This window comes from Pygoscelis adeliae, unplaced genomic scaffold, assembly GCF_000699105.1.
Source record: "Pygoscelis adeliae isolate BGI_AS28 unplaced genomic scaffold, ASM69910v1 Scaffold32, whole genome shotgun sequence".
Taxonomy (NCBI): domain Eukaryota; kingdom Metazoa; phylum Chordata; class Aves; order Sphenisciformes; family Spheniscidae; genus Pygoscelis; species Pygoscelis adeliae.
In genome coordinates, this window is record NW_008824368.1 from 445,750 (window position 1) to 447,573 (window position 1,824).

Sequence of the window (1,824 nt, forward strand, 5' to 3'; positions counted from 1 at the left end):
GTTCTTTACAGAAAGCTTTGTCAGGTTAAAATTAGTTCGATGCCAGGTGCCTACCAAAGCTGCTCTATCACTCCCCCTCCTCAGCTGGACAGGGGAGAGAAAAATACAGTGTAATGCTCATCAGTTGAGATAAGGACAGGGAGAGATCACACAGCAATTACCGTCACGGGCAAAACAGACTCGGCTCAGGGAAATCAATTGAATTTACTGCCAATCAAATCAGAGTAGGGTAATGAGAAATAAAACCAAATCTTAAAACACCTTCCCCCCACCCCTCCTTCCTTCCCAGGCTGAGTGGGGGTTGCGGTAACATTGTTTCTGCTGTTCCTTCCTCCTCACACTCTTCCCCCTCCTTCTTCGCTGACCGTGGTGTCTGCAGAGCTGTTTCTCTCACATTTTCTCACTCCTCTCTTTGGCTGCAGTTGCGCAAAGTTTTTTTTCCCCTTCTTAAATATATTATCACAGAGGCACTACCACCGTTGCTGACTGGCTTGGCCTTGGCCAGAGGCAGGTCTGTCTTGGAGCTGTCTGGCATCGGCTCCATCAGACATGGGGGAAGCTTCTAGCAGCTTCTCACAGAAGCCACCCCTGCAGCTCTCCCACTACCAAACCCTTGCCACGCAAACCCAATACATGTCTACAAAGAAGAAAATGTGAATACTGAAGAAGAAAACAAAATACTACTTCATTTTTTCAGAGTATAGAATTGGTCTCCTTTATCTCCCTGAAGAGGTTAAATGTTTCTGGAAAACAGGTTTTAAAGGGTTTGGAATGCTTACAAACAGCCACTAATAGAAAGACCAGGTGCAGGTGTTCCTGTTTATTACTATGAAGAAAATCCTGAGGCTATGAGTGGGAACTGTCAGTGTCTTTTCACTGATGAGAAATACCAGATGTTGCATGTAAGAACTATACTAACCTTAGAGGCTTTTGATCATTTTAATGGAGAAAATCACTCTGATTTTGAACAATAGATAAGTTTGTCCTACAATCGAGTTCTATTAATAGACCTTGAAAGGAATCTGTGTAGTGCGAGTGGGAAGATCACTATCCACAATCCCTTTCACTGCTTATGAGACTTGACAAGAAATAAGTCTGGGACAGTCTGGGCGTTAAAAAAGGTTCAGGATTTGTCCCTGTGGAATTCTGCCTCAAGTGAAGTGCCAGCTGAAAAGTGCAACATCTTTATCTTCAGAAGACTTGGCTGTGATAAAGATTCATTGCTGTCTGATGAAAAGTTAAAAAAAAAAAAAGTGGAGGATATGCTTTGTCTTACCTGTTGTGGTACATGGTCATTTTGCAATTCCTGGCTTGCACCGTATGTCTTCTCATAGCAAAAGCCACAAGATTTTAGTAGATGTGGGCTATTCTGTGTGCTATCATAAACATCTTAGAAATTCAACTAAAGAGCTGTGGGCTATTTATAAGACAGTAAACAAGAGGGAAATGTATATCTGAAGCATATCATCCACATCTAGTGAACATTCTTGCTATGGATGATCAGAAATAGCTTGGTATTAGTGCTGATTCATGCTCCTGATGCTTTGTAAGCATCAGGCATTACTTTGCACTGCTTTTTGTGTTTGTTTTTTCTGAAGTAGTTCTGTTTAATATCTTTATCAATGATCTGGACAAGGGGATCGAGTGCTCCCTCAGTAAGTTTGCAGACAACGCCAAGTTGGGTGGGAGTGTTGATCTGCTCGAGGGTAGAAAGGCTCTGCAGAGGGACCTGGACAGGCTGGATCGATGGGCCGAGGCCAACTGTGTGAGATTCAACAAGGCCAAGTGCTGGGTCCTGCACTTGGGCCACAACACCCCCATGCA